Raw genomic sequence first — 27450 nt, 5'->3', positions numbered from 1 at the left:
CCTTGAGTTATCCCATTGTAGTGTAATGTACTACTCATCGTGAGTATGGGTGGCTGAACCTAGTTCCCGGTGAGGTAGACATACCAAAAAAAGAAACTAGAAAAAACATATTTTAAATGAATGCAATTAATCCTTAATTGCAAAACCTAAAACAAAAACAATGTTTTGCTGCAAGAGTGCCATTACTTTAGATCTCTTTGATGCTCTGAACTATTGCAGAGGGGAAAGCTAGAGTATATATCTTTTCTTAAAATGTAAGATGGTGACATTGGAGATTTCTACCCAAAAGAAAAAGCTTTCACAATCCACTACTAAACTTTTTTTTAAAAATGGAATGTTCTTTTGGAGGAAGCTTTCCACCAGTGAGAAATTCCATTAAAAAGAAGCAGTATCTTTCTCATTAATGACAATGTTAGCTTGAGGGGACACATTTCACTGACAAAAAGTGATTTAAGATGTTCTCAGAGCACCACTGTTATAGCTTGCAGATCTGCAGTTCTGAAGCCCAAAGGGCCAGATATGCATTGTGTTCAACGCACTTGAGAGCTGCTTGATGAAGCTCTTTTGCAAGATCGAGCCCTATAGGATTAGTTTTGCAGCCAGGTTTACCACTAGAATAAGCACCTACACATCTGTTGCTGGGCCCAGCATAGTGATGCAGTGGGTGCTACGTTCACCAACTATGCCATAAATGTTAGACCACAGCAGCAGTCAGGTAAGGGCCAGGAGGTTTCCTGAGAGTTTCACTTGCTCAAGATCATGTGTGAAATTCCTCCCAGCAGCCATCATGATTAGCTCCAAAAATGTGACCTATTGGTATCTGACCACCTGCCCTGTTATATATGCAGTCATTGTAATCTTACTTTTATAGTTCTAGGAAAAGTTTCAAACAGTCAGACTTTGATCTAGACTAGGACTACACAGATGTTACAAAACAAACAAACTTTTAGAACAGATACTTTTTTGATTTGGCCCAGAATGAACTCTGGTCTTATTTATTTCTCTCTGTACTTTATAGGGAAAGCATAAAAAACACAGGATCAGCTTTTATCAGCGCACATGGATACTGTATTTTTAAGTGAGGGATCAAATCAGCGGAGGGCTGCAGCTAAAATACAGGGTGAGGGTCATTTAAAGTTGTTTAGGATAATTATCCCGAAGTATACTAATAAAAAACCCTTAAGAGCTGCCAACTTTACAGTCCTCTCATTTACGAGCTCCACATTGTTGCTAGATATCTGTCATCACAGCATGATGTGTCAGAGGCAGAAGCCAAAGCAGTGCTCAGTTGCTTTCAACTGTTCACCGCATGACCACTCCTGTTGCCATTGGTAACTATAGCTGGAATTAGAGGCTGCACCCAAGGATTTCTCCCAGTTCAAGAGGAGAAAGCAATCCTGACACCATCCTCCACTCCTCTCCCAATGCAGTGCTTTCAATGCACAGAGGAGGAAGGGAAGTTATAGGGTAAATGGAGAGAATGCTAAAACCAGCAGTATCAAGAGACAGACACAGCAAGAACAGCAAACAGGATTAATTAGTCTTTGAGATAACAAAATTAGAAATCACCAAAATATTTCTGCAATTGTGACACTAGTCTGCTCTAACACCTTCACAGCAGTGATCAGCAGCATTAATGAGTCTTGAACCTGGCTGCTGAGTCCTCTTCCTAACACTGTGCTACTCTCGTGCACCTACATGCAATGCAGCAAAATAGTACTACAAGGCAGTGGTGCTGTTCTCATTTGTTGGTACTAAGACTGCTTGGCACCTCTCATGATTCTTGATGCTGCAGTAATCTGAGCCTCTCCAATTTTAGACTATCATCTCTGGGCACATGGGCAAAAGTGGTCTTAGCCCAACAATGCATTAAATAAACTACTTCTGGTTTGCCACAATCCAGATTTCTGTCTGTGACCTTTGCTCTAACTGGTTGCATTGCTTGGATCCTCCTGAACAGTGTCCTGTACTAAATGCTAGCATTAACGCAACCATGTGAGTTTTATTTTTGAAAAAGGAGGTAAATACAGGGCTTATGCCCTGGGAGGGAATTTCATAAAATGAAAATCATGGACACATGCTAAATACAGAACCTCAAAAGTTTTTTTTTTTTTTTCCTCCTTCCCCCCCCCCCCCCCCACACACACACACACAGTCACCTGGTGGATTATGGGTTAGAACCACACTCCATTGTTCCTGAATACCTGAAATGTGATTATAGTTCTAAAGTATAGCTACATAAGAAATTAACAGGAAAAAGCTAGCTAGCTTGCCTTTCTGAAATGTCTTAACTCCAACTTGATTTTTCACTGTACCCCATCCACTCTGTTTCTGAAGATGAAAAATCTAGGAGTCTTTTGAACTTATTTGCAAACAAAAATCTTAATTAATGAGTTAACATTGAAAGTATTTCAATGGAGTGTAGTTAACAACAAAACTTTTACCAAAATCCTACATCATTTAGAAAACTCAAACAATAAATGTCTGAAAATGAACATCTAGAGGTCCAGTCTGGTCTCCTACCTGCAAAATGGGGATAATTGTAAAACACTTTGAGAGTTACTGATGAAAAGCTCTCTCCAAGAGCTAGGAATTCCTATTATTCCATTTTCCTGCTTCCTAGCTGGCAGACACATCTTTTCCCTGCAGGGCTTGTTCCTTAGCATTCACGTGGCTCCATTTTAACAACCTGCTTTAATGAACCCCGGTTAACACGCCACAATTTCCATTATGGAGCTGATGAGCCATAATACATCACAAAGCTGTTTTAAAGTGTGAACTTGAGGTGAAGTTTCAGAATTTCTTGTAACTTTAAAACTCATGTTGTTTTTTACTATACGCCCCAGGAAAACTCTATCCTGGTATGGCATGCAGCATTAAGCCATTTGCTTCTATGGCTGAAATACTTACTTTGTCCTTACTCAGGAAAAAATAAAATCCCATTGAAGCTTTGAGGAGTTTTGCCTGTATAAGTACTTAGAATGTGACTTTCAGACCCTGGAGCATCCCCCCTGCTTCCTCAGTGTAACAAAGGATCTGTGACTATCAATATCGCTTTCATAGTTCTGAAAACTTCTATTTAGGTCACCTCCTCTCTTTACAAATGACAATAAGTCTCGCTTTCTAATCCTTTCCTACTAATAACTGTGGTAGCCTCTTGTTGGCCCATGCTGCACCCTTCTTAAGACATTAATATCCTTCCTAGGGTTTGGCAATCAGAACAGATGGGGGCCTAACAAATACTTTATATAGTTTCGCCCCTTGTTTTGTATTCCTTTCCACTTTATGACAGACTTTATTACTGCAGCTGTGCACTGGACTGATGATTTCAATGATTTTTCCATAATACCCTCAATCCCTTCTCTGCTTAGTGGGCTAGGTGATTGGTTCCTTGCTCTCATATTAAATTATGGTACATTTTTCTGCAATGAACTGCATTAATGTACTACAGTCCTGTACTTACCATCTGCTGGGCCAATCACTTGAACAATCCAAATTCTTTCGAAATGGAGTGCATTTTTCCTCATAATTTGTGCTGCTTCCAATTTCAGCATCCTTTGCAGACTTGTAGCTCTTCTAGTCAAATACCCTTCATCTAATTATTCACGACTTGATCCTTCAAATGGATTCAAATGAGTGCATGGGCAGCCTGCAGGAGTGCATCTGTGCAGATGCATTTGTAGAATCTAGCCTTTCTGGTGTATGCAGGTATTATGAACAACTAAAGCAGACCCATTGCAAGCCATTTACAAGTTGTAAAGTTTCCATTTATAACAATCCTTTTGTCTCCTTCTCTGAAGCCAGTTTTCTATCCAACATCCTACCTGACCAGTTTTATAAACCAATTAGTCACAGGCTTTCATACAGCATATCACTAGACTCACTATTTGCTGACTGCCTTATACCCATTGAACCATTATACTTATTTTATTTGTTTAGGTTTGAAATATGTGCCCCTCCCATTTTCTGGGGGCACATACAAATATCGTATAATTGAAACAACCCTTCAAACAAACAGAGTCCAAAGAACAATAACCCTCCAAAGATCAAAGAACCCACCAGCTCTCCTGCTACCTCTACCATAAAAAGTCTAGAAGAACAAATGGGCCTTGAAATTTGACCTGGAGGTCAATGGATTTAGGCTATGGTTGAACCAAGTCAGGAAGAGATTTCCATAGTGGAACACTCTCACTTATTAAAGGAGGAGGTGTTTCAGGGGTGTAGCTAAGAGTGGGCCAAGGTGGACTATGGCCTACCCACTTTGAAAGTAGGTCCATCCAAGCTCTGCTTAAGCGACCTTTGCAACTGGAGTTCTCAGCCAGTGGCTTCCCAAACTTCCTGCTTCCGGTCAGATGACCCGAAGCAGGAAGTTCTGGAAGCACTTGTTTTTGAGCCAGCCCACCCGCGTCAGCCACAGGCCCTGCCAAAAAAATCACATCTAGCTATGCCCCTGGGGTGTTGTGTGAGCACCATAGATGATCTTACCCGTTAGTATCAGTGATCCATGAAGGAATACTAGCGCTGCTTTTTTGGTTGGTTTTTGCACTGAATCTATTTTGGCACCATGTATTGAATTTATATCAAGAGCTCAGACAGCATTGGGTGGGTATCCTTGGTGATGCATTTTAAATTTAATCAAAAATAGAATTCCATGTTCAATCCTTGGGTATGGGATGGGGTGAGGAGGAGAGGTGCCAGATATTGCTCAGCACTGAATCCTAGTATGCAAGGAACAGCTCTGACGAGTTCTGGAGGAATCCAATTATCCTTGCGTGGAATGAGGTTGCTATTCAAGCAGGGCTTTAGAGTGAATAGAGAAAAGAGAAAGATGGCTCAAGGCCGGAAAGATAGGGCATGTCAGACTAGGGTAGATATGTGAGGCCTTATCAGGAATTCTCATTCACATACGTCCCCCTAAAAAAAGGCACCTTAATTTTAAAAAGGTGCCAACAGAACTTAACTCTCAGGAATATAATGTTTTTGATACTATGTGCAGATAGATCATGTATGCTCACAAGTATACATTGTCTCCCATGTTTAGAGAGGCAGAAGCTTTGGGCTTTGCAGGTCTCTCCCAAAAGGGGTTACCCTTGAACCTGAAAAGTACTTGTTTCTGTGCACAGATACATCTGTTTGAGCCTCAAACTTGGCCAACTTTTCTTTCTACTTTGCAGTGCAAATTTTAAAAGGTTTAGAATTTGCAGTGCAAGCACATTTAAATTGCTGGAAATGTTATTCAAATAGCTTGTAAGGAAAGAAACAGCTTCCATAGATTTAGAAATATGGTGTCAGCAAAAGAAAACTATGAAGTGCCTCTGTCTACCAGAAGCATAACTGTAAGCATGAAAAGGTTTCTTATAAAAATCTGTGCCACAAAATTGTGCTTTCATATGCATTTGATACATTTCAGCTATTTAATAACATGGTTCTGTGTTCGAGTTCAGTGTTTCCATTGGTTGGCAATGAAAGATAAAGTGTGTGTGTGTTTATTTATACAATGGGAGTGGATCATACAATACATGCCCCTGTTCAAACACATAGCTTCAACCTTCCAAAACAAACAAAAGAAATGGCTTTTGATGAGCCACACACATAGGATTGAGAGAACTGAGAGGGTGGGACTAAAGGAGTTGGGAGATACAAGCCTAGCTGGAGCTCAGGGACACAGAGGGGGGCAGAGCCTTAAGTCACCAATGGTTCTCAACCAGGGTTACACAGACATCTTCCAGGTGGTACATCAGTTCAGCTGGATATTTGCCTAGTTTTACAACAGTCTACACAAAAAGCACTTCTGAAGTCAATATAAACTAAAATTTCATATAGACAATGACTTGTTTATACTGCTCTATATTCTATACACTGAAATTTAAGAAAATTTATATTCCAATTGATTTATTTTATAATTATATGGTAAAAATGAGAAAGTAAGCAATTTTTCAGTAATAACATGCTGTGACACTTTTGTATTTTTATGTCTGATTTTGTAAGCAAGTAGTTTAAGTGAGGTGAAACGTGGGGGGTACACAAGACAAATCAAACTCTTGAAAGGGATACAGTAATCCGGAAAGGTTGAGAGCCACATATTTGATTAAATAAAAATCCACTAAAAACAAGATGACAAATAGGAGTAATTGCACATGGAGCACCCCAGCTCTGACAGACACAACCAAGCAGACTGTGCACAGTGCAAAACAAAGGCTAGATTTGGCCTCATATACAGCCCTGAAATCCAACTAACTTCTATATGGCTTCCAAGGCACAATGGAGGACAAAATTTGGGCCCATATCTTTAGCAGTTTACAAAGAAATTGTAGGTTCAAATCAGCTTTCTAGTAACTTACAGTTTTGAAAATTATAAAGAGAGACTGGCAGTTAGAGAAACATTAGACCTCTTGAAATACAAAGAGACAACACAATCACCTTTAGGAAGGACAACAGTAGTTAAAAGATCCAAAGGGTCTTCTGTATGAGATATTTAAGTCTATCCCTCAACAAGGGTAGGGCATATGGTAGTCCCCAACAGAAGACATACTGGACCCATACATTTAACTGATTACTTTTGAACTTAAACATAAAAATAAAAGATCATGGTTAGAAGTGAATAGAATCCAGGCATGGTACTTTTCAGAGGATTCAAATGCTGGTAGAATTCTACCTTCCTACTTGGCTTTTTAGTTGCCATCAACTGAATCACATACTGCAGGTTAAACATTTCCTTTTGGTAATAACTACTAGCTGACTCCAGGGCAGGAATCCATTCTAAATATGTGCTCTAGACTCCAAGCTGTTCTGTCTGTCAAGCAATATTATTAAACTAGCAGACTCCTCTTTTGTAAACTGTGTGGTACATTGTGTAGTTTTTTTGGGTCTCTGCCATTGGAATAATAGTGTCCAGCATTTTTAGATGGATGGTCACCATTCTGGGTTTTGTATGTAATTTTCCTGACTCGAGACCATACATGGTTAGGATTTATGTATATTTATTTTCAAGTGTTTGTCAGCTAACTCTGCAAGACTTTGCCAGCAATATAGTGTTACCCAGAACTGTTTTATCCTAGTGGGGTGGGGGCAGGTGGGGATGAGGAGAAAGATTTAAGCTCAAATTGGTGAGACTCATAATTGTATAACTTTTTTTGAATGAATGTTTACAAAATATTTGTCTCATGCAAGACGTCTTCAGGCAAAAGCCCCAGTGTTGTAAACATATATATAATTGGTATTAAAATAGCCCTGAGTTATAGCCTCAGTGGTGTAATTTTACATCTATTACTGCCCATATATTTGGGCAAGGTGAAAAATTCAGGCCTGTTGTTTCCCTGATAGCTGCATTTGGGGTGTGCTGATACATCTGCAGAGTTTAGAACAATCCTTTGTGAAGCATAGTGCCTATAGACACTAAATCAAGAAAGTCTAAAGAATATTAGGTGCAGGTCAGAAAGTTGCCTCCTATTATGAAAGCTGCAGAAATGTAACAGGTTTTCAACACTAGCCCTACTTTCCAATCTGCACTTTCGCAAGACATTTCCCCTCCCCCCCCTCCTCCTCCCGCCCCAGGGATCTGTGTTGAATAGCTGGAAGTTATTAGAATGCATCAGTTCATTTATGATCAGTGAAGAGTATGTACGTGTTTGAAGACTGCAGGAGGGCAGCACTGTGAGATATGGACCTTCCATAGGAATTTTTATGATACAGTTATATATTTTGATTTGTTGAAGTACCTAGCCCATGACTCCAGCTGCTTTTACCCTTGTTAGAATATACAATACAGGAACAAAAATACAAAAGCACTGCCCACCAAAACCATCCAGACTCGAATAATATTTGCCCAGAAAAATAACAACCTCCACAGTCTTCATCTTGCCCTCTTATCAAAGAGTTGGGTGGAAAGGTGAACGGCAGCTTGCCCAAGGTTAAAATGTAGGCTCTGTCATTCAAAGGAAAAGACAGAGGGAGAGATCCACATGCCCTCCCTGGCTTGGATTAGCAGCCCTCCCCCCTCCTCCATAGGTGGGGCAGCAAGAGAAAGGATGAAAAAAAGAAAGAGCCTGTGGTACTAGCCGGGCGTTCAAGAGACACAGTGCTCCAACATAGACTTCTGGTATGACAGTAGATAAGTCACTTACCCTCTCTGTGCTTCAGTTCCCCACCTGTAAAATGGGGTGATAGCACTTCCTCACTTCATGGGGTGTTGTGAGGATAAATCCATTAAAGACTGGGATGGGCTCAGTAATGGAGGCCATGTAAGTACCTATGATAGAGCTCCCTTATGTGTTACAGCTTGATTTAACCACTGAAAGGAAGCCCTGCTCCCTTTAAAGCTAGGAGGCTGTTATCTACAGTGGTATGAGACAGGGAGGAAGGCGGTCTTTCAGCCTAAACCAGGTAGAGCTTTATAGATCAAAACCAAAGCCTGGAAACTAATAGGCAGCCCTGGTGTCACATGCTCACTATGTGAAGTGCCATTTAATAAGTGGGCAACAAAATCCTGCACGCACTTCACCTTCTTAATAGTCTCGAGTTGCAACCCTCATATAGAGGGCATTATTGTAGCCTCATCTCCTGGATACTGATTGCAATGTCCACATCAAAAGACAGTCATGCTTCTTGCCAGGCACAGGTGGAAAAAATTAGCCAGAGAAGGTATACTTGGTCACAGAGGACACCTGAGCAGGACCAGCCATGAATCTAACAACCCCCCAAACTGGGAACCTATGTGACAAACAGCAGACACACTCCCCGCTAGAATCCTTGCCAACTTTTCTTCTCTCAACCTACCCATATTACCTCAGCTTTGTCTGCACTGAGCCTCAGTCAACTAGCAGTCATCCAAGCCCCCTTCTCATGCAGATGCTGGGCTATTTGTCCCACTGCATTGTCCACGTGCCACTTTTGAGAATAAAATCAGGACTGTCTCCTTGAACAGGTGAAGACCAGACAATTTAGCATCTGAGATGCTCACTACAGAAGAAATTTCCCGACCCCCCACTTGAATGTTAATGAGACATGGTGGATGATGTAACGTCTCTATCACCAACAGAAGTTGGCGCAATAAAAGATTTCCTCACCCACTTTGTCTCTCTAATATCCTGGGACCAACACAGCTACATCTACACTGCATACAACATTTTATGTGTCTGCCCATTATGTCTGGGGAAACTCCTGCCATCCCCCCAAAAATATGACAACAAATCTTTTTGTCTTTAATCAGGTTATCATCATGAATTAACATTAAAGAGTGAATGATGAAATCCTGCCCCAAGCATTTAAAACAAGATACAGTGGAGACAGCACAACTGATTTACTGTTTGCTTTTGGGCTCCTCCATAAAGTAAAGGTGTGCTCCAAGACAAGTCAGTCGGTCATCTGGAGTGCTACTGGAGTTACAGGAAAAAATCCACCAGAGGACGAATGTAACCAATCACAATACGCATGCGCTTTGTCCCTACTTGATTGAATCAAGAGATCAAGGTCAGAGCAGTGGTAACGATAGAGAATAATACCACCTAATTCCTGTATTCTACAAAATTGGAGAGAAACTGGGTGCTCAGACAAAAGGAAAATCTAAGGCACTTCAATTTCCTATTGTAGGCAAGTATGTCTCATGCTTATACCTTTCCCATCTCCACATACTTATATTAATATTCATGCGATAGAAATAGATATGTTTTTTAGTGTTAACAGACGCAAAGATACCCATGAAGGCATAGGTCTTCTACCTGGACAAGGCGCATTGTACTTTAACATGACATTACTTTCAGCTAACAGGTTTTAACTTGATAATCCATATGTTATCACAGAAGCAAAGTATGGTCTGAAAGGGCCAATGTTAACTTAAACTCATTTTTGTTAAGCTGCTGCACTTAGAAGTAATAGCAAAGTTTGCTATAGGTGAGAGATTAGACAAAATTATGTTCTCTTTTTTTCAGTGTGTGCGTGACAATAGTCAGTTTTACTCATTGCACTGTAGAGTATTTACATGATTTTTTGTGGGGGTCTTTCACACAGCAGTGGGGAAGAGAAAAATCATTTAAGTAAATACAGAAAAATATGATTGCAAGGCCACAAACATTGGAAGGTGTATTCAGAGGCAGGCATAGCTCCCAAAACTACTTTTAACTTGGTTTTGTAATTAATCTGACTTTTGTAAAAAGATGGCAGGAGGAAAAGTTTAGGCTAAATTCCTCCTCAAGTCCCTCCAGATTCTATTGGCATAAAACAGGCTGTCTGGCGGTAGGAAAAGCATCAGCTGGGAAGTGAAGGTGATGGTGGAATGTGGTCACAACTTCCCTTCCATTGGGACCCTGCTAGCGGCCAGTACAACCTCAAAAGCAGACTGTGGCTGAAGTGAAATTGTGACCACATAACTAGGAGATGTTCTGATTCAGGGCACTTCTACTACAGCTTTCTTCAGTGGGGTCTTATGTAGCTATTAGTGAAAGCAAAAGCTGTTCTCACCTGGCAGGAGCCCCAAGAGAGGGTGGCAATGGAAACAATTTGCACCCCTCTACACTAGCCAGGGTGACTAACACTTTCCTCCTTCTTTAAGATCAAGATTTTTGAGAAGTGACTGGTGATTTTAGGGGCTTCAGTTTCTGGCTACCATTCTGAGACACCTAAAATGGTCTGATTTTCAGAGGGTGGGTGCGCAGCAATTTCTGAAAATTGAGCCCCTTTAAGGTGACTCAAGTTTGGTACCCAAGTAGAATAACCCCAAATCGCTAGCCACTTATAAAATCTTGATGTAAAGTTTTTAAATGGGTTTGGAATACCTAAATCTAGGAGATAACTGAAGTGCAGTTTCTGTAGTTATCTTTCCCTGATATAAATAGTGGTCCACATGTGTAACGTCTGCTCCTCAAAACGCTTTAGGTGCAGGCTAGAGCCAACTGAATTTCCCTCGACAAATTCAGCACGTTTTTAATTGGTAGCGGTGTTAGTTACAAGAGTCACTGAAAAGTTTCAGGAAAGTCCTAAGTGCAGGCGTGGGAAGATCCATTCACCTAATATTTTAAATGGCTTTAGAATGCTGGACAAAAACCAGAATTCCTGATTGCAGTACCACAAAGCCCAAGAGCTCATAAAGGGTTAGTTACACTTCAAAAATCAAGAGATCAATTTGAGACAAGATTTTTGTAATAATGAATTGTGGGTACTTTTTCTTTGCCTTCTGGTTTTTGAGCCAGTAAGTTGCACCTAATTCCCATTTTCCAGCTTTTCTCTGCAACCCTGCGGGCTAGAAAATTACTTTGTTTTAAGTGAAAGCTGAGACTGACTCCAAGAGCTGAGGTTCTAAAGACACCACCAAATATCATAAGACTCATAATAAAATTGCAAGAATGGTATGGAGTATGGCACAGGTATGGGTATGGAGTCAGATCATGTCCCCATCAGCAATGGCCATTGGAGACAGCTCTTATTGCCTTAGTTTCCCTCTGTAAATTCCAGTTCATAAAAAACTTTGAGGGTGTAGGCCTGATCCTGCGAGCCTCAACTCACTGAAGTCAACAGGGGTTCCAAGTGCAGAGGATTTGCTGGAACAGGCTCACTGTTTGGGACAGGGTAGGAATATCAATCTCATGTGATTTATAATGCAAAGGCATTCTGTATCCTGGAACATGCAAAGACAACCCAGAAATGTGCTGCCAGGTTGTGGTGTTGAGACAGGATATAATTATATAGTATAGTTTAGTATATTAAGATGCCTTCATCTAGTTTATTAACCAAAACACTATCATATGTGCTAATAGTGTGTGTAAATAGAGCTTGTATTGTTGAATTAATGTGGAAAGTACACAATGAATGTGACTAATACAAAATCCTGAGGCTGCTCAGTGAATTATTCATCATGTATTAGTTTTGACTTGGCGCCTTCTCTGCAGCCTTCCAGAAGTTATGAATGACTTTAATTTATGGGTTCACCAATTTTCTGTAGATTAGTAGTATGTAGCCTTTAGTCGTGCAGAGAAGTTAGGGTAGTGTAGAATTTAAGTCATTGCCCTGTAGAGTATACAGAGCTCACATTTAGCTCTGAGTGGCTGGAACTCTCTTCCATATAATATTGGTATCAGTGATTCACTTTCTGCACTTTAGGCAGGGTGGGACTGGGATCCTTATGGCACCTGCCATCCGAAGAACACCTCTTTTAGAAAGAGTTAGTTGGATGTTTCAGTAGAACACACTGGAAGAGAGAAATGAGGCTAGACCACGCCCTCTGCAGGGGACTTGTGTAGTAGGGCCTGGAAACTGAATTCCGGCTTGAAAAGATTCCTATTCATCATCCCCTTGGGAGAGGGAGTGGTTTGCCTTTCTGCAGAAGAAAGAGGGCGTGCAACCTGTGCTATGGCCATTGCACAGAAGAGTGTGGGGACTCTGTAGAGATAGGCAAACCAGTGGAACTGCTGGGATTGGTGGAAGAAGAAGAAAGCAGAGGAAGGCTCCATTTCTGTTCCTCTCCTTAGGCATCACTACTCCCCATCATAGGAACCCTGCCTATATCCAGATCAACTCTTCTGCATCCACTGGAAGGCTTGCCTTGTTTGGTAGCTCAAATCTTCTTCTTTAGCATATAAATAGCAATGTTTACAAGTTAATAGAAAGTTTTGAAATCCCTTTGAGAACTTCTGGAGATACAGAATACACCTTCACTATATCTTCTGCAAATGAAAAAATGGGGCACTTGTTCACAATGTGTTGTAAATGGAGTTCTCTGCATTTCCACTTTGATTCTCCATTTGTGCATCAGGTGTGTGCATCTTCGATGTTACTTCCTAATATGGTTGATGATCATCCACTGTCTTTGGTGGAGGAAGAAACCAGGTAGTTCAATGGTGGGACCCTCTATGAGATGCCTCTTGTTTATGTCAGAGCCTGCCCATTGCATCCAACAGAAGTGTCAGAAGAGCTTCTCCAGAATGGTCAGCAAGACTTAAGGTGAGCATGAAGCTTGTGAACAAGGTTGTCATTGAGAGGGAGCTTTTGGTTCGTGAGACCTTTCTTGTACTTGTGCAACCTTGCCAGAAGGTTGGAGGTAGGATGTGTGTGAGGACTGGAAGCCAAGGCAGCAGAGTGGACTTTGGAGTGCCAGTATATCAGCGTATGTGCGATGTGCCTGGCCATTTGATGGCATCATCATCAGCCAGGTGGAGTGTTGGTAATCCACCAAAATAAGTCAGTGGGCACTCATCAAGGATGTGTGACAGTCTGAAGTTGACTGCAGCTGCATTGCAGGTCACTAGAAAACCCCAATTTAAAAATTGGCTGCACAGTTGCCCTGTCCTGTTTGAAACCAGTTCAGCGATGACCACAGGTGCCTTGGCAGATCCAAACTTGGTGGCCAGATGTTTGGGTCAGTGACGGGAGAGTAATTAACGACTATCGTTGCTGACCACTTGTTGCGCCGAGCAGATTCCACCATCATGTCCTGTGGTGGCTTAAATTACCATAGAGGGTGTCCAGAAGACAGGTGAGCTGGTGGGTGGTTGAAGAGGTCTGCGTATGAAGGCAGGTTGCTATTCTCACAGATCTTGGCCTGCAGCATGACCACATCTGCAGCGTGTGAAATGAGGTCAAAGCCATTAATACCATAATGTCCTGCTTTGCTAATTGCAACATGAGTTTCTTGCAAACAGATTATGTTGATACTGTGATGAGTGATTAAGGCCCTAATGAGCCTGCGTTTGGCTGCTGACAGGCCCTCAACATTATGCTGAAGAATTCGGCACGCCAGTCCAATGGCTCGAAAAGTTGAAGGATGGTGATACAGTGGGGTTGCAGTCAGATGGCACATGACCAGGCTTCATCGCCAAATTTGGTCCATTGGTTGGATCATTAGCTTCCCCAGCCTGCAGGGCCAGTTACAAGTTTCACAGTCACATTTAGCTGGATATCAATGAGGCCTGTGTGGAAGATTCTTCCCCAAACAGGTGTGCAGTACTTGGCTATGGAATGAACTAAAGCCATCATTGCCATTCGTAGCATTCAAGCATCACAGCCTCAGCTAGACCCTGGCAGCTTTTCCATGATATTGATGTGACTGTTTTATGGCTCACCTGCTTCAGATGTTGATAGGAGTCATGCTCGATCACAGCCGTGCCTAGGCAGTAGGGGTTAGGATTTTGGGCAATTGGCAGGCCACAGAAATTTATATCCAACACTCTTAGCTTCAGAATTGCCGAGATGGAAGGCGGACAACAGTGGTTTTGATGGCTTGGGCTTGGCTTCCCTGTCAAGAGTAGTTTTCCATCCCCTTCAGATCAGCATTGAGTGTGCCTTCCGCTTTCTTGAATGTTGCAGCCTGTGTCAGTGTCAGGTTGTTGGCAAAAAGGAACTTGCAGCATGATGTTTTGAGCATATCACATATATATAAGCTCAAATAATAATGGAACAATGGAATAGCCTAAGCTTCCTCTCCAAGTCTGGCTGTTCCTCTGGTTCCTATAGAATTTTCCTGCCTCTGCCCCAGTACCCTCTGACTATAGGATGTCACATGCCTCTCTGATAACCTGGTGGCATTAACAGGGTACACAATGATTCAGCAGCACTTACTCAGCAACTTTAAGTAAGGTTCCACCATCTGCCAACAGCATAGATCAACAGAAGAGCCCTGCATCCCTATGTCAGATGGTAGATTTTACTCACATTCCACTCACCAAACTGCTGTGTTTTGACCCACAGGCTGGATCCTTTTTAAGCCCCCCTCAGTCTGGGTAGGCTCCAGGCACGGTCTCTCCTCTAGGGCTCACTCCCTGGCACAGACTCTCTGGTACCCCTTCCAGAAGTGGGAGCCACTGGACCAGCTGCCGTAGACCCCAAAGCCAGTCTGTCTGCTCCCTCACAGACACCTCCATAATTTAAGCACACTCTCCCCGGAGCTTGGCCCTCATGGGTAGTCTGGGTCATAGTTTAACCCTTCAGGCACACAACAGTTGAAATACATAAAACACAGAGTTTGCATATGCATTTCTAAACCTATCACTTTTTAGTCTTACACAGGTCAAAAGATATACAGATCCAGGGACAATATGAAGCACCTGTATGCAATTCCCTGCCTTAGTTTCCTCACCAGCCAAATCCTTAAAAATGCTTGAATAGTGTCCTTTCAGGATTCCAGATCCTTTCTCCTGGCCTTTGCTCCTCCGGCTCATGCTTCTTTTCCAGATCATGGAGTCTCCTCTTACTCCTGCCCTAAGCTCCCCTAGTGTTCTGATCCTCCCAGTCTCCATGTTTTCAAACGCCAGTGCTAACATTTTGGTTTTTTGTTTCTCCTTTCCATTTTTAACACTCTCCAGTCCACTGCAGACCAGCTAGAGAGAACTAGTTTTATCTAGATTGCAGGCACACCTTTGTTCTGCTAGGGCCAGGCTTACTGAGTAGTTGATGGAGGACATTAATGACCATCCCATTCAGAGGCAGACCCAGGCGACAGTCCCCCTCTCCCTAACATAAGTAGTATGATGCAAGAACTCCATAAAGACCATTCATATTATGAAACTGAATTCATAAATTGTACACAGACAGGTCCCCCAAGTCATTACAGACTCTAAATGGAATCACCATGTGAAGCAAGAAAATTCCACTCACAGCTGGTAGCCATTGATGATGGAATGGAAAAAGAGTTAAACCTAATACACCACTGAGTGAAGCCAAAGAAGATTAGGGTTTGTGTCTCATTTCTAATGATTTCTCATAATATCATGGAACTTATAACACCGTTAGTAAATACCATCTGCTAGGGCATGGCTACACTAAAGAATTTACAGCAGCACAGATTCACTGATGTGGTTGTGCTGCTGTATCCTTGCTAAAGGTAGATGCTCTAAACCAATGGCAAAGAGTTCTCCCATCAGCTCAACTACTCCCGTGAGCGGCAGTAACTATGCTGGCAGGAGAGCTTCTCCCACCGACATAGCATTGTCCACACAGGCGCGTATGTTGGTGTAACTTATGTTTATTCACACAAGTTATGCTGAGATAGCCTACTGCAAAGAGATCAAACATACAAGAAGTGCCTGATCCTGTGAAGTGCTGCGTTCCCATTGCAGCCAGATGTGAAGTGCTAAATGCCCATAACTTCCAGGACAAGGCCTCCCAAGCCAGACTACCAGAAGCTGGGAGTGGACAACAGGGGATGGATCACTTGGTAGTTGCCCTGTTCCAGTCATTCCTTCTGAAGCAACTGGCATTGGCTACTGTCAGAAGACAGGATACTGGGGTAGACAGACCATTGGTCTGACCTAATATGATCATTCTTATAAGCCACAGTCATGTACAGCGTAATACGACTGGTATAGTATAATGGAGAACGAGAACCAATACAACAACTTCTGAATCAACCAATGGTGAAATGGCAAAACTTTGCATTGCAGGGTGACTGCTGACTGAGGTTAACTGGAAAAAAAACTAGATCATTCTGACTCTGATAACCTCTAGCAATGATAAGATAGTTCTAACACCCTCAGAATTTTTTTTAAACACCACAATAAGGCAAAAAGGGCAAAAAATAAAAAAAAATAAAAATAAAAATAAAAAAAGGGCAAAAAATAATATTGTCACTGGTCAGGCGCTATCATATTAAGTTTATGGGCTTAACTGTCACTCTTCATTTAAGAGAGCAAGGTGGGTGAGGTAATATCTTTTATTGGACCAACTTCTGTTGAGACACAAGTTTTTGAGATATTAAAAGATATAACTTCACCTACCTTGTCTCTCTAATATTCTGGGACTGACATGGATACAACTACCCTTCATTTAAGATAGTTGTAGGCCATTAGCATCCTTTATGGAACCGGGTAGCTGAAATAGAAGCCTGCACCCAAACACAGGCAGAGGGCACTACCCAAAGGAAGGACACATCCAGTACCATAAAAATACAGCCATGTGGGCAGAGGGGTTTTGTTGGGTATTGCTTAGTAAAAGGGTGTATGTGAGAGAGAGAGAGAGAGAGAGAGAGAGAGAGAGAGAGAGAGAGAGAGAGAGAGAGAGAGAGAAGCAGGACAAACACCAAAGAAATGGAGAGAAGCAGCAGAAAACCAGAGAACTGCCAGAACAAGCACTGGGAAAGGAACCCTGAGAAAAACCTAGAGAGGGGGCTTTTGGGCTAAGTGCTGGCTGGAAGAGAGCTTGGAACTGATTGCAAATAAGCTGTTTGCTGTTCAGGAAACAGGACTTTGTACATTCTTTGAAAATGAATAGGATTGCACCAAAGAAATACCTGACTCCATCAGCACCTTCTTCTTCTAACCAAAACAACCCACTGCATCCTGAATTTTGGTTAACTGCTTGGTCAAAAAAAAGGTCACACTATGAAAGACTGATTGATTGCAGATTAAGGACCTGATCAAAAACCAGTTGAAGTCCAGAGAAAGACTCCCTTTGGCTTTGAAAGACTTGGAGCAGGCCCCAAGACACTTATTTACAGAGGCAATGAGATTTTTTTTAAAATGTACATTACACACGAGAAGCACCTATATAAATATATCTAACTTTATAGCGTGGGTTATTCTCCCCTTTCTTCAAAGCAAAGAGATTTTCATGAAGCATGGTTACATCTGGTATCAGATCAGTTCAAGATTACTATAAAAAGATTTATAACTGTGCATTAACATTTGTTTACTGTATAGATGATATCACCTTACCAGACTGTTGTTTTAACTCAGCATTTCCCACTTTTATTGCATTTGTCATCCAATATAGGGCCAGAGAACAAACTCTTTAGAGAGGGTTGCATACAGGATAATGAGTAGCATAATACACTTAAGCTTCATACACACTTTTTGGCTGGCTTCAAATTCTTTTGATGTGTTGGGTGTAGTTGCAAGCAACAGAAAATGGACCCGAGTGATACATTTGCTTCTAATCACAGATTTTCCTAATTCCTCCAGTGTATCTGCTGTTCCCTCCTCTTCCTATTAATGAATTCTGACACTGAAACAGATGTTGCCCTGTGGATTTTCTTTCATTATTTTATTCCCCATCACTACTGCTGGTTTATATTCATTTGGTAAGAGGCAGAGGCTCAGAAATGCTGACTTTGTCATGTCTTTCATCTTTGCCTTCTCCTGGAATTTGCCAAATCTGTCTTGCCTCAAGTTACAGTGACATAGGAATGACTAGCTTTCCTTTTTTATTGTAAAGTAATTGACAAGCTTTTGTTTCTGAAAACAAGGAATTCTATCAGCCAGTGTACTGAGGAAAGCTAAAATGTTATAAAAACGTAATCCAGTAATTAGTGCCACTTTGCATTTTAACCTCACCCCCAACATATGTACTGAAAAATCCCTTAAACTCAGGATCTGAGCCTTGAGTCCAACCCTTGAACTGCATGCAGTATTGTTAATTAAACTACCTTTATGCTTCCTTTATGTGTAATAGGGTTGTAGCCATTTAAATAGTTTGAGCCCTCCAGCGCCACACACCATGTTCTGTGCTTTGAAAGCCATCAGAAACCAGGCCAGACATATTTGTGGCTATTTAGTAAACATAGCCTAGGGCATAGAGCACTGGAATGGAACTCAGGAGATTAGTTTTCAATTCCCAGCTCAGCCACTAGCCTGCTGGGTGACCTTGGGCAAGTCACATCCCCTCCCTGTGCCTCAGTTTCCCCATCTGTAAAATGGATAGAATGATGCTGACCTCCTTCATAAAGTGCTTTGATTTCTAACAGCTCGGTATTACCACCAGTTGCGTGCCCATGTGGTTTCCTCACATTGCTATGTCTTGCTCTTTACACAACAACAAAAACAATATGGCTGTTTTGCTTCTGTGACAAAGCTGTTATTATACACCCAAAGTGGTGATGTCGCAGTTAAGGCTGATACAAACTTTGTTATATGGCCAGTTGTGAGATACTGAATTCCATCGATGAATGGGGTTCTGCCAACATAGATCTTAAAACGCTTGGTCCAGGCAAGAGGTGTCACATTCATTCTGTAAAAAGGAGCTAAATACATTTTTAAACTGTGGTCCATGAGCTATTATAGTCCAAAGTTAGAACCATATGCAACCCTTGAACAGCAGATCACCCAGTGAAACTCAGTAGGGGTTTTGCACAAAAATCTAGGGTAGAATAAAGCTTGTATGTAATAATTAGATTAGAATGGGTCCAAATGGTTCATTTAAATAGTTTCTGATGAAAATACCCTTCTTTTCAAATCTGAAAGCTTTCACAATAAGCTTCTGTATTTATTTTGAACTTTTCTGGGTTTTTTGTCAAAACTGAAAATTTCAAATTTTTCTTTTCATCTCCCCTTTCTTTCCCTCCCTCTCCCTTTTCTCCCCCTGACTCCAAGGTTGTCCCTTGGTTCCTTTTTTAAAAAAAAATCAAGTTTCTTGTTCCATTTTATAATATTTAAATCTTCCTAAACATTAGAGAAATTTTGAAAAGTTCCAGAGTAGCAAAAGGAAAAATGGAGGGGAAAATAAAAAAAAAAAAAAAAAAAAAAAAAGGAACTTCTCCAGATTCTAACCATCATTAATGTTATTGCACTTGCAGGCAAAAAAGAAAGAACGGGGAATGGGGAGAGAAAAAGGGGGTAGAAAATTCAAAACTAAATTTTCAAAAAAATAAATTTAGTTTCAAACTGCAAAATTGAAACAATTTTTTAAAAAAGAACAGGATGGTCTTTCCATTTGTCAAACTAAATCTTTAGGCCCAGAGTGCCATCTTCTGACACAAGACTCATGGAAAGGGACTCAGAGAAGAAGTCTTCATGAGAATTCCCTCATGGAGTTCATGATTGTTCTGTCAGAGGGCTCAGATCTGATGAGTCCAGATCTGGATACCTAGGGATCTGGAGCAGGCCACCTGTTCAGATCCCTTACCTCTTCACCAGCAGCCAGAGCACCTCCCGCCAGCTCAAGGCAGTCCAGCTGCAGTGAAGACATCTTGCCAGGGACTCTCCACAATGGTGACTGCCACCAGAACACTCTGGTGGGTCAGGGAGGCCCTGAGGGGGAAAAAGGCTCCAAACCACAGTACATCCAGTCTCACTTGGAAGGTTGTGCGGTATTGAGCTACCAAGTATGAGCAGGATTCCATATTTTCCCGCCCTCCTTCCCACCCCCACCCCCCATCATAAAGTTACTGAATGTCAGGATAGCTTCATGCTGGTTAGTCACAGCCCAGGAACCACATGTTTGACTCCTCTGGCCTAGGAAGGCTAGTTTTTTGCCGTTACTAGGCCTCAAGGAGAATTGGTGCCCGGGGATTAGGGTGATCATATAGCCCCAAATATCAGGACTGTCCCTATAAAATAAGGATTTCTTATATAAGCACCTATTACCCCCTACCCCATCCCAGTTTTTCACATTTGCTATCTGGTGTATATAAAGTAACCTGCAGCCAGAGAGAGCTGTGCACAGTTCCAATGAATTTATAAAAGGCAGGGGCAAAGAGAACCATGGCTATGGCTACGGCAGCTCTTATAAAGATCCACCGGAATACTGGGTCCATCTCTCTTGCTCTCCTAAATTGAAGCAGCTCCTGCTATAGTCCATGTATGAAGTGGGTGGTGGTTGCAGAAGGTGCTATCAGGAGCCTTGCCCAGTAGGTGGCCCCTTCTCAGACTCCACATTCTGTCTGGGCTTTTGGGAGGAGGATTCTTCTTTCCTGCAGCCTGGGCTTCTGCGCTCCTAACTTAATCCTCCAGCTGGAGCATGCTCGGCAAGCCTGTAGAGGCTGGGCTACCTAGGCCCCACATTGCCTTTTAACCCCATTGGCTCAGCGTAGGGCTTGTATACCCATCACACATAGGTCTGTGGCTGCCAAAGGCTTTGACATGCAGTCATTTCACACACTCCAGAATAGAGAGCGAGCTGAAGGTGGGCATGCCTGCAGCTTTTGAAATTCTCATCTGCTGCAGAAGAGCCCATAGGCAACTGGGGAGAGCTGTGCAGTTAGAACAGCTGGTTTTCCAGCAAATCTCCATTGCAGTGTCAGTTAATAATGGCTCTTTTGTAGAAAGATAGAATAGAGAGATGGACTTCTGTTAAAGAAGCTCTCCTGGTCAGATGTATCTTTTTATAAAACCTAAGGTCCAAGTCCTGAAGGCATCAGTCAGTTTTTAAATCACTGAGAGTTTTGTCTGAGTAAGGATCACGGTGGAACCTGAACAAGAACTTAAAGATTTGGCCTTTTGGCTCTTGGTCCTGTGTGCTGTTCATGTACACAGAACAGTACCTCCGGAGTTCTGTTTTTGCTTGCTTTGGTAGAGCTGCTGGCTGGCTGCGCTTTGCAACCCACAGATTATATTTCATCCGGCTCAGGTTCAGATCAGATGCAGTTTGATGTCATAAATGGTAGTTTGCCAAAGTAGATATAAGTCAACAGACCAGAAGGACAAACAATAGATGTAAGTATCTTATAGCGAAGTTGTGGACACTGTTAAAATGGACTATGTTTTCCAGAGTGCAGAGAGAATTAAATCCATGCAAATATAATATAAAGGGAGCATGGCCGTGGAGTTCTAGACGTGGGAAAGTTCTAGACGTCTATCAGGCTTAACGAGTCCGTGATGCTGAGCTCTGAACTCTGCATCCCTTGGCCTGCCTGAATCTCATGAATATTTGCTGGAATTAAGTGATTCCTCTTTAGATATTAAGGTTGCCAATGCTGTACTCCTTACAAACTACTAACCTTGAGAGACAGAGGGCTGTGTTCAGAAAGTGGCAATTGCTGAATTTAGACAAGCCATATACCACAATGGTACACAGCACAGCAGGGCTTGTCTTTGGATTAACAGGATGGTCTTGTAGCTAAAACAGTGGCTTGGGACTCAAATAACTGGATTCAATTCCCAGCATGACCATGACTTTCTGTATGAACTTGGACATAGTACTAAGTCTTTCTGTGCCTCAGTCAGTGGGAATTGTATGCACACCCCCAAAGCATAATTTGCTCATTACTCTGGACTGAAATTAAATGAGGGAAGAGAGCAAGAATAAAAATGTAAACTTTGTATTTGTCTTCATCAGTGGTTTCATGCATAGACCCAGAAATATTACCTAAACTTAGTCCTAAGGATGGGCAGATAAAATAAAACTAAACATAAATCTGAACACACCAGAACAATGTAATCTTTCAGGCCTTATTGGCAGGTTCACCATGTCCATGTCATGTTTTGAATAATAGTTGTATTTAGGAACATGCTGCATGTCAATAAAGGACTATTTACTCACAGTGCCTATAGAGACGCACTATGAATTGTGAGAAGAGTGTCCTAGTCCAGAGATGTCCTGTCCTTCCAAGTAGCTAAGAAGTTTAGTTACAGATAATGGGATAGGTCAGTAGTGTACATAACATCGCTGCAGAAAAACAATTCAATAGAGCTGTATATGAACTGAATTTTTTTGCTTCAGGGGGGAGTTTCACTATTTTAAAATTTCTTCAGTTCCAGAATGCACTGAAGACAGCAACAGCTTAGAAATTTCCCAGGAACCATCATTCAGAAAAACATTTGGGGTCAAATGAAATCAAAATATTTAATTCCAACTTTAACTTTTAAAAAATACTGATGGTTTTTTAAAAAATAAAACAAAACATTGAAACAAAGCGATTTTGAAATGGAAAAAAAAAAATCATTCAATTCCGCTTAGATACTTTTTTTCAATTTTTCTTTTGAAACGAATGTTTGCCTAAGGCAACACATTTCCACAAAATATTTTTCTTTTAAGAAATTGGCATTTGCCAAAGAGAAAAATATTCCACTGGAAAATTTCTGTCCAGCTCTTTACAGTTCAGTTTTGCTAAGCATTTAATTGATTTTTGCCATCTATTTCTAGCATTTCAAAATAGGTCTCAAGTGTATTAGGATATCCCCTTCTGATACCCTGACTCATGCGGAGAAGAATGAGGGGGGATTTGATAGCAGCCTTTAACTACCTGAAAGGGGGTTCCAGGGAGGATGGAGCTAGGCTGTTTTCAGTGGTGGCAGACAGAACAAGGAGCAATGGTCTCAAGTTGCAGGGGGGGAGGTCTAGGTTGGACATTAGGAAAAAGTTTTTCACTAGGAGGGTGGTGAAGCACTGGAATGGGTTACCTAGGGAGGTGGTGGAATCTCCATCTTTAGAGGTTTTTAAGCTGAGGCTTGACAAAGCCCTGGTTGGGATGATATAGCTGAGGTTAGTCCTGCTTTGAGCAGGGGGTTGGACTAGATGACCTCCTGAGGTCCCTTCCAACTCTATGATTCTAAGTACTCTTTAAAAAAAAAAAAGTAATACTGTTGGCTTGCTTTAAAGGAAAGCAGGATCTCACCCCAAGTATTTGTTTCTTGTGGATGCATTTAAATGTAATAAATTATGGATCTCTTATTGCAAGCTTTATACAGGGTTTATTCTTAAGAGACTTAGGCCATGTCTACACTAACACTTATGCTGGCAAAACTTGTCACTCGGGTGTGAACAATACCACAGCTCCCAGTGACAGTTTTGCAGACATAAGTGGTAGTGTGCACAGTGTTAGGCTGGTGGGAGAGCTTCTCCTGCCAACATAGCTACCCCTGCTCATTGAGGTGGTTTTGTTAATCACTGGGAGAGCTCTCTCCTGTCAGCATAGAATGGCTACACAAGTGATCTTACAGCGGTGCAGCTGCATCAGTACAGCTGTGCCTCTGTAAGCTTGCTAGAGTAGACATGGCCATAATGGAGTCCAACCCATTCTGAGGTATGAAAGTTATTTGTGTTCAATTCTCTTTCACAAATCTCAGTTTTCATCCGGTTAGAAGCAGAAACATGGAAACTCTAAAAAAGGCTAGTCTTAATGGTCCTACACAAATGAAGCCAGCAAATACTGGAAGTTGTGTGTGAAAGTCAGTACCAAGCACTCTCCATTTGAGCTGATGACTTGCATCTAAGAATTTTTTAAAAAGGTGGCCGAGGAGCTCTCTGGACTGTTAATATTGATTTTTAGCAGGTCTTGGAGCACTGGAAGAAAGCTAATGTTGTGCCAAATTTTAAAACAGGTAAACAGGATGACCCAGGTAACTATAGATCTGTCAGTCTGACATTGATCCTGGGCAACATAAAGGGGAAGTTGATCCAGGATTCAATTAATAAAGAACTAAAGGAGGGTAATGTAATTAATGTGAATCAACGTGGGTTTATGGACAATAGTTCCTGTCAAACTAACTTGATTTTTTTAAAATGAAATTACAAGTTTGGTTGATACAGATAGTGTTGACGTAGTATACTTCAACTTCTGTAAGGCGTTTGACTTGATACTGCACATTTTGATTTAAAAAGTAGAATGATATAAAATGTATTAACAGCTATCTAACAAATAGGTCTTTAACTGTAATTGTAAATGAGGAATAGTCAACAAATGGATGTTTTCTTTGCCCTACACTATTGGGGGAGTGGTAAATAATCAAGAGCACAGGTTGCTGATTCAGAGCAATCTGGATCGCTTGGTAAACTGGTAAATAACATGCATTTTATTACAGCTATGTATACATGTAGGAACAAGGAATGTAGGCCACACTTACAGAATGGTGGTGGGGGGGAGGGACTCTAACCGGGGAAGCGGTGACTCAAAAAGATTTGGGGATCATGGTAGCTCCCAGTGTGATGTTATGGTCAAAAGAGCTAATGTGATCCTGGGATGCATAAACAGGAGAATCTTGAGTAGAAGTAGAGAGGTTATTTTACCTCTGTATTTGGCACTGGTGCTATCTACTGCCAACAGATCAAGTAGAATGTTGACAAATTGTAGAGGGTTCCGAGAAGACCAATGAGAATGATTAAAAGATTAGAAAACATGCCATATAGTGAGACTCAAGGAGCTCAATCCATTTAACTTAAAGTATCAGCCAGGATGCAGGCAATCTGAGCTAGTGGTCAGAGCAAGAGTCAGGCATCAGATGCTAGGAGATCAGAATCTGAGAAAAGCCAAGGGCAAACCAAGAGTCAGGAATCGGGAGGCAGGCAAGGGCAGGTTACCAGAAGATTGGAGTTGGGTGCCAGGTTACAGAAGTCAATCAAGTAGAGAGGTTGAGGACAAACCAGCATCTGAAGCGATTGTCTAGGGTCTATCACTAGCAGGAGCAGGCAAGAAGTCTATTAGTCAGACAGCTCCCTATCATGGCTTCCTGGTTTATATACTGGTATTAGCCAATCAGCAGGCTGAGGGGCTGCTACTCAGACCATACTTCCTGTTGAGCAAAGAGCGTTAGGCAGAGTCCTTCCACAGTTACCCAGTCTAAGCCTTTAGTGGTGAGGCAGTGATATCAGCAGCTCTAAACCTGATGATCCCAAGTTCTAGCCCTATAGGTTTTTACACCAAGTGTTAAGGGGATGGCCTTTGACTATGAGATTAGTGGAAGCATCCAGCAACTTTTGATTTGTTATCAAAGTTGATGTTTCAAATCTTATGAGGATTGGTGAATCACTAAGTAGTGATTAATTTAAATACCACTTTGGATAGAAAGGAACACTGCACAACTTGAAAGTCACCTAGGTAAGTACTCAAAATGTTGCTCATTTTTTAAACAAGACAATGCATCATCCATACAGTGGAAGCTGTAAGAACAGACTGAATTGTTTAAGTCTTACCGCTAATTCTTTTTGCGTTTCTTGGTTTTCAGGATACCAATACCTTTCATAAAGGAGGATGACTATATCAAAATAGCAAACTCAATATTCTTCACTCCATCACTGACTGATTAGCATTTTAAAAAGTAATGATGCAGCATAAGGCTATGTTCACCTTAATAGTGAAATGAGAAAAGAGCAAAATGATCTGCAATGTTTTAAAATTTTACAAGGTAACAGATAGCCACAAACAAGCTGAGGAATATTTTACTCCTGTGCAGTTATTGAATTAGAAAATAGACAGTCTACCCCAGCAGCTTGAGATTCCTAAGAGAAAAGTCAGTGCCAATAATATATAATTTAGCTATGAAGATTCTACTCTACACATCTGTGTGGAACAACTCCAAATCTAATCTGAAAACCAAAGAGATCATCACTGCAATAACTTTAACGGCACACATGACCATTAACCTTCTGATAGCCACAGAATAAATAGTGTGTCAGCAGAATATGTAAGGTTCCCTTGGGTAATAATTTCTGTTCAATTTAGAGAGAAATGTGTTTCATATTTATGTAAGCACCATGCATTCATGGGAAATGGGAAGAAATTTAGAGGTAAAAATATGGACCCGCATTCAAATTGGTAGAAATTATTCCATGATTGTGGGAAGAGGGACCCCAAAGCATATGTCCTTATTGGAGACTAAGAGCAATTCTTTACCGATATGCCCAGCAATCACTGTTCAAAAAGAAAAAAGTTCAACTTCCCTGTCACAGGCAAGGAAGGATCCAGAAGAGAAAGAAGCACATTGCCCAGTCAGGAGATGAAGACCTCTCTGTAAAGGCTGAGGAAGTTTCCTTTTTCTGTGTACTTTTGTGAAGCAATCGGGGGCAGGAGTCTCAGTGAAACACAGGAAAGGTGACTTGGAGCTGGATATACCAGACAGCACCATATCTGATTGGAACAGGCCTGTGTCATAAATGGACGAAAGGAAGAAGATGGCTTTTTTTTTTTTTTTTTTTTTTTTTTTAAGTCACCACTCTATTGTTGAGTTCAGTGATCAGTCTTCTATTGGCTAAATGAACACTGCAGAAATAGACAACTAAAGAGGCGAGGGAGACGGAGAATCTCAAATTGGGCCAATTCCCAGTCTTATAACTCTGACCTGTAAAATTTTAACAACTTCTGCTGACATATGTAGTATTGGTAGCCTGGCTTTCCAGCTTTAACTACAGTGGTAAGCGACAGTCTCCAGTACCATGCAGTCTGGGTCCTTTTATCCTATGCATCCTAAAGACAGACCACGACACCACAGAATAAGAATTAAGGTTTTTCTTATTCCACATCCATATAAGGGCATTTATTATGAAATTCTTCCTAACAGAAATCAGGCGATCAGTATCAATTTTGAAGCAAGCCAGCTGTTTACCCTACCAGGAGCTTGGGGCCCAGTGGTTCCTCTTCCATCTCATTTGTGCTCAGGTCATACAGGTTGTGGCCAGGCAGGGTCAGCTCTTAGACTGACTGATTAAATAGGGGTTATGAGGTATCTGAAGCTGCCAAAATGATTCATATTAATAAAGAACACTTTAAAAAATTCAGAGAATCCGAGTGCTGTGAAATTTCACTCTGCTTTTTCCATTTCCTAGGAAGCTAAACAAATGAGCAGACTCCACACCAGAATTTCATCAACCTCAGAGATGCCAAATCTGGGGAAATTTCTAGCCATTCCTAAAGCAGACATGGGTCTTTTTCTAACTACTTGTTTCTAGTTACAAACAGGAAGCCAGTTACAACAAGGCAGATAAAGCTCATCGCTCCCAATTTCTGTTTCAATGGCACAGTCCCAATGCTGAAGAGACCTTCATTGCTAATGAGTTAGGAACCCTGGCTTCTCCCATGCTCCTTGTAAACCACAAAGCTTTACA

General features: G+C 41.4%; 1 long non-coding RNA gene across 1 annotated transcript in view; it reads right to left on the bottom strand.

The window, feature by feature from the left end:
- Nucleotides 1-27450, bottom strand: part of LOC137149206 (uncharacterized) — a 43106-nt gene that overhangs the window by 5686 nt on the left and 9970 nt on the right. The gene's annotated exons all lie outside the window — the stretch shown is intronic.

This window comes from Emydura macquarii, unplaced genomic scaffold (genome assembly GCF_026122565.2).
Source record: "Emydura macquarii macquarii isolate MOO-44397 ecotype Brisbane River unplaced genomic scaffold, CSIRO-AGI_Emac_v2 contig_719, whole genome shotgun sequence".
Lineage (NCBI taxonomy): Eukaryota > Metazoa > Chordata > Testudines > Chelidae > Emydura > Emydura macquarii.
The sequence above is the reverse complement of the archived record's forward strand: the minus strand, read 5'-3'. Positions and strand labels throughout refer to the sequence as shown.